The sequence below is a fragment of the Herpailurus yagouaroundi genome, unplaced genomic scaffold (assembly GCF_014898765.1).
Source record: "Herpailurus yagouaroundi ecotype Mexico unplaced genomic scaffold, PumYag 142, whole genome shotgun sequence".
NCBI classification, from domain to species: domain Eukaryota; kingdom Metazoa; phylum Chordata; class Mammalia; order Carnivora; family Felidae; genus Herpailurus; species Herpailurus yagouaroundi.
The window spans coordinates 59,798,607-59,804,606 of NW_024412397.1; the positions used below are offsets into that span (position 1 = coordinate 59,798,607).

Consider the following 6,000-nt stretch of genomic DNA (forward strand, 5'->3'; position numbering starts at 1 on the left):
GGTTCATTTCGTGAGTTTGAGCTCAAAGTCTCTGCTTGGGATGTCTCTCTCTCTCTCTCTCTCTCTCTCCCTCAATAAATAAATATTTTTTTTAAAAAAGGAAACCAGAAAAACAGAAGAAACGAAATAATGATAAAGGCCCAAACCAGTGAAAGTAGAAATCTGGAAAATAATAGAAAGAAAATCAATAAAATCAAACCCTGATTTTTTTCAAAAAGATTAATAAAATTGATAAGCCTCTAGCCAGTGATCAGGAAAATAAGAAAAGATACAAATTAATCAATATTACAAATGAATGACCAGACATGACTACAGAATCCGCTGACATTGAAAGGCTAACGATGGACTATTATGAATTCTATGCCAATAATTCTACAATTTAAATGAAATGAACAAATTCTTTGAAAGACACAATCTGCAAAACCTCACTTAGGAAGAAATAGATAACCTGAAAAATCCTAGATCTATGTTTACGATTTATGATTGCATTCTAGCTAGCAAATCCAGAGCAGACAAGTCCAAAGGTAAGTTTTAAGTTGCCTCTGAGCTGAGTTAAAACAAAAACAAATACAAAAGAAACTGTTAAAAGAATCTTGGGTTTGTGGGATCTGGTGGACCGTATTCTCCAAAAATGGCAACGACATCATCTCCCATCTTACATGCCGTTCTTACGATGACATACCTTTCATCTAGGAGTGCTTGGGACACAGCACAGCCCTGTGACTTCCAAGGTCAGGTCATAAAGGGGGATGCAACTCCCATCTGGTTCTCCTGAAACACTCGTTTGGAAGCTTGAGCTGCCGTGTAAAGAAAGCAGTGCAACTGCCCTGAGGCCACCATGTTGTGAGGTAACTGGAAGTAACTCACATTAGCCACCACCTGAGAGGATCTGAGACTCCGGGAAGCAAGAATAATGCCCAGCCCACGTCCAGAGGCCCCAGCTCGCCAGCTCCCCTCCCTTCTCCTGACCGCAGCCTCCACCTGTGGTACCAGCATGAGGGACTCCAAGATGGGAACCACCCAGCAGAGGCCTTCCTGAATTCCTGCCCCGTAAGACATATGACATAATAGAATGATTGTTGCTGAGTTTTGAGATGGTGTGTTACGCAGCAATGGTAACTGAAACATGGGACATATGAGCAAGGAAATCCGAGATGCTTCTGAAAACCACAGCAAGATGGGGCTACATTGTCCTTGACCAGATATTGATTTACTAACTAAAATTAAAGCGCTAAAAGTTCTGTACTGGTACCAAGGTTTTTGTGTGTGTGTTTTCAGACTTTGTTCACAGGCTTAAATTATTTTACAGATTTGGGCAGGGTTCCTGTGTGTATTTGTAGAGATATTAGTTCATTAAAATACTTGAGTAACCATCTTGTATTAGGCTCTGTGCTATGTTATCGCTGAATAGTAATGTTCTCAGTATAGGATGTAACATTTCCACATTTTTGTACCTATATTCTGGTTTATTCAGCTTAAAGATATAAAGAAACCAAAAAGGTAGTCAATGTAGTTTGAAGGACAGGAACTGCCATCAGGCTCGGCCCAGGGGAATGATTGTAATGTGATATTTTCAGTTTGAAGTCAAAAAGTCCAAGCACCAATATGACTCTGAGATTTTTTTTTAAGATTTTATTTTTAAGCAATCTGTACACCCAATGTGGGGCTCAAACCCACAACCCCATGATAAAGAGTTGCATGCTCCACTGACTTAGCCTGCCAGGCACACCTCAGAAGCCTTATCTTTTTTTTTTTTAATTTTTTTTTTTTAACGTTTATTTATTTCTGAGACAGAGAGAGACAGAGCATGAACAGGGGAGGGTCAGAGAGAGGGAGACACAGAATCTGAAACAGGCTCCGGGCTCTGAGCTGTCAGCACAGGGGCCCGATGCGGGGCTCGAATTCACGGACCGCGAGATCGTGACCTGAGCCGAAGTCGGCGCTCAACCGACTGAGCCACCCAGGCGCCCCTCAGAAGCCTTATCTTGAAATGATATATGTGGCCCTGTTAAAAGAAGGCCTCGAAAAGTTGGCTTAAGACTCAGAGTTGTTCCTCTCCACAGAAATCTTTAGTAAGAGGTGAAAGATTCATACGATTTGAAGAGAAACCAGAGTATATTCTGATTGAGACTTTGAAATGTGATTAGAGCCTGAAACCTCTTGGTTCCCACAGCATAGCATTCACACTTTTGTCCAGACCTTGGGCACATTCTCTCCTTTTGTTTTATTTTTTTTCTAATTTAAATCCAAGTTAGTGGGTTTATAGTGGATCCATATAGTGTAACAACGATTTCAGGAACAGAATTTAGTGATTCATCGTTTTCATATAACACCCAGTGTTCATCCCAACAAGTGTCCTCCTTAATGCCCCTTGCCTATTTAGCCCATCCCCCCACCCGACACCTCTCCAGCAACCCTCAATTTGTTCTCGGTATTTAAGAGTCTTTTATGGCTTGTCTCCCTCTCTGTTTTGATATTATTTTTGCTTCCCTTCCCTTATATTCATCTGTTTTGTATCATAAGTTCCACATATGAGTGAAATCATATGGTATTTGTCTTTCTCTGATTGACTGATGTTACTTAACATAATACTCTGTAGTCCATCCACATTGCTGCAAATGGCAGATTTCACTCTTTTCCATCACTGAGTAATATTCCATTGTGTGTGTGTGTGTGTGTGTGTGTGTGTGTGTGTGTATATATATATATATATATATATATATACCACATCTTCTTTATCCATTCATCAGTCGATGTACCCTTGGCTCTTTCCATACTTTGGCTATTGTTGATAGTGCTGCTATAAGCATGGAGGTGCATGTGTCCCTTTGAAACAGCACACCTGTATCCCGTGGATAAATGCCTAGTAGTGCAATTGCTGGGTCGTAGGGTACTTCTATTTTTAACTCGTTGAGGAACCTCCATACTGTTTTCCAGAGTGGCTGCACCAGCTTGCTTTCCCACCAGCAGTGCAAAAGAGATCTTCTTTCGCCGCATCCTCGCCAACATCTCTTTTGCCTGAGTTGTTCATGTTAGCCATTCTGACAGGTGTGAGGTGGTATCTCATTGTGGTTTTGATTTATATTTCCCTGATGATGAGTGACGTGGAACATTTTTTCATGTGTCGGTTGGCCATCTGGATGTCTTCCTTGGAGAAGTGCCTATTCATGTCTTTTGCCCATTTCTTCACTGGATTATTTGTTTTTTGGGTGTTGAGTTTGATAAGTTCTTTACAGATTTTGGATACTAACCCTTTATCTGATATGTCATTTGCAAATACCTCCTATTCTGTCGGTTGCCTTTTAGTTTTGCTGATTGTTTCCTTCGCCTGTGCTGAAGCTTTTGATCTTGATGACATCCCAATAGTTCATTTTTGCTTTTGTTTCCCTTGCCTCTGGAGATATGTCTCATAAGAAGTTGCTGTGGCCGAGGTCAAAGAGGTTGTTACCTGTTTTCTCCTCCAGGATTTTGATGGCTTCCTGTCTTACATTTAGGTCTTTCATCCATTTTGAGCTTATTTTTGTGTATGGTGGAAGAAAGTGGTCCAGGTTCATTCTTCTGCATGTCGCTGTCTAGTTTTCCCAACACCATTTGCTGAAGAGACTGTCTTTTATCCACTGGATATTCTTTCCTGCTTTGTCAAAGATCAGTTTGCTATATGTTTGTGCATCCATCTCGGGTTCTCTATTCTGTTCCATTGGTCTATGTGTCCGTTTTTGTGCCAGTACCATACTGTCTTGACGATTATAGCTTTGTAATACAGCTTGGAGTCCAGAAATGTGATGCATCCAGCTTTGGTTTTCTTTTTCAGGATTGCTTTGGCTATTCGGGGTCTTTTCTTGTTCCATACAAATTTTAGTATTGTTTGTTCTAGCTCTATGAAGAATGCTTGTGTGGCTTTGATAGGAATTGTATTGAATATGTAGATTGCTTTGGGTAGTATCAACATTTTCACAATATTTGTTCTTCCAATCCATGAGCATGGAATATTTTTCCTTTTTTTTTTTTTTGCGAGTTCTTCCATTTCTTTCATAAACTTTCTATAGTTTTCAGTGTATAGATTTTTCACCTTTGTGGTTAGGTTTAGTCCTAGGTATTTTTGGTTTTTGGTGCAACTGTAAATGGGATCGATTCCTTGATTTCTCTTTCTGCTGTTTCATTATTGGTGTATAGAAATGCAACCAATTTCTGTACATTGATTTTTATGTCCTGTGACATTGCTGAATTCATGTTATCGGTTGGAGCAGTTTCGGGGTGGGGGGGAGTCCTTTGGGTTTTCCACATAGAGTATCATGTCATCTGCAAAGAGTGAAAGTTTGACTTCCTCCTTGCCAACTTGGATGCCTTTTATGTGTCTGATTGCTGAGGCTAGGACCTCCAACACTATGTTGAATAATAATGGTGACAGAGGACATCCTTGTCATGTTCCTGACCTTAGGGGGAAAGCTCTCGGTTTTTCCCCATTAAGGATGATATTAGTGGTGGGTCTTTCATACATGGCCTTTATGCTCTTGAGGTATGATCCTTCTATGCCTACTTTCTTGAAGGTCTTTATCAAGAAACGATGCCATATTTTGTCAAATGCTTTTTCAACATCTATTGAGAGATCATTGGTTCTTATCATTTCTTTTATTAATGTGATGTATCACATTGATTGATTTGTGGATATTGAACCAGCCCTGCATCCCAGGAATAAATCCCACTTGATCATGTGAATAATTCTTATAAAGATCCAGCGGGCTAGTATCTTGTTGAGAATTTTTGCGTCCACGTTCATCACGGAAATTGGTCTGTAGTTCTCCTTTGCAGTGGCATCTCTGTCTGGTTTTGGAATCCATGTAATGCTGGCCTCATAGAATGAGTTTGGAAGTTTTCCTTTCATATCTATTTTTGGGAACAGCTTCAAAAGAATAGGTGTTAACTCTTCTTTAAATGTCTGGTAGAATTCCCCCGGAAAGCCATTCAGTCCTGGACTCTTGTTGTTTGGGAGATTTTTGATCACTGTTTTAAGGAATGCTCAGAGAGCTGGTAAAACTTCATTTCTGGGTGCGTGTCAGGTTTCTGAATGAGATTAGCATTTGATTGAGCTGCTGGAGTTGACCTAATCTTATCCATGTGGGCAGACTCCTCACCCCTGGGGGTCCAGAGAGAACACACAGGTAAAGGAAGGGCAAATTCTCTCTCTTCTTGAGCTGGGAACTCCATCTAGTCCTGCCTCAGACACTGGGGCTACTGCTTCTCGGGCCTTCAGATTTAGGGACTGAAACCAATAGCCACCTCCTTTTCCTGGATGTCTGGTCTTCAGACTTGAATTATTCCACCAGCTTTCCTGGCTCTTCAGACTGCAGACAACAGACTGTGGGACTCCAAGTGTCCCTAACCATGGGAGCCAGTTCCTGCAATACATTATTTTCTTCCTTCCTTCCTTCCTTCCTTCCTTCCTTCCTTCCTTCCTTTTTTTCATGTTTATTTTTTGAGAGGAGAAGGTAGGGGCAGAGAGAGGGGGAAACAGAAGATCTGAAGCAGGCTCTGTGCTGACAGCAGAGAGCCCAATGCGGGGCTCAAACTCATGAGCTGCAAGATCATGACCTCCGCCAAAGTTGGATGCTTAACCAACTGAGCCACCCAGGCGCCTCAATAAATTCTTTTCTTATTGAAACTTGAACAACACAGGTTTGAGTTGTGTGGGCCCACTTATGTGTGGGAGGCCGGGCCCCAGTGCCAGGCTGAGACCGGGTCGAGCAACAGCTCCCTGTTGACTCGGCCAACCCGGTGGTTCCCCCTCCCATTCTTATGTGGGAATTTTTTTCAGTAAATATAGTAAAGTTCTGGAAATGTGTTTTCTTTTCCTTAGGTTGTCCAACTTCAGCTCAAGTCATAATCTCACAGTTCCTGAGCCCCACATCAGGCTCACCACTGTCAATGCAGATCCTCTATCCCCCTCTCTCTGCTCCTTCCCAGCTTGCTCTCTCTCAAAAACAAATAAAACATTAAATTTTT

General features: G+C 41.5%; 1 non-coding gene across 1 annotated transcript; it reads right to left on the reverse strand.

Annotated features, from left to right (window-relative positions):
* Positions 1-2,001: 2,001 nt before the first annotated feature.
* Positions 2,002-2,117, reverse strand: LOC121033259 (U5 spliceosomal RNA). Its single transcript, XR_005791786.1, has one exon. It is a non-coding gene; the product is annotated as a U5 spliceosomal RNA (small nuclear RNA).
* Positions 2,118-6,000: the final 3,883 nt, after the last annotated feature.